Below are 392 nucleotides of genomic sequence, written 5' to 3' on the forward strand. Positions count from 1 at the left end.
CTGAACTATTTTCTTTAAACAGTAACTGGATCAGTATATATATGCACTCGGACACGAAGACAAAATCAGACAGACAGACAAACAGACAGACTACACACGCACGCATGCACACACGCACGCACGCACACACGAACACACACACATTCTCTCTCTCTCCCTCCCCTCTCACTCTCTCTCTCTCTCTCACACACACACACACATACACACACACACACACACAAACACACACACACACACACACGCACGCACTCACACACACACACACACACACACACACACACACACACACATACACAACACACACAGACACAGACACACATAAACACACAAAAACACACACACACACATACACACTCAACCACACACTTAGTGCTGACACCCAGATCGTAATT

The sequence above is a fragment of the Littorina saxatilis genome, linkage group LG5 (genome assembly GCF_037325665.1).
Source record: "Littorina saxatilis isolate snail1 linkage group LG5, US_GU_Lsax_2.0, whole genome shotgun sequence".
Classification (NCBI taxonomy): domain Eukaryota; kingdom Metazoa; phylum Mollusca; class Gastropoda; order Littorinimorpha; family Littorinidae; genus Littorina; species Littorina saxatilis.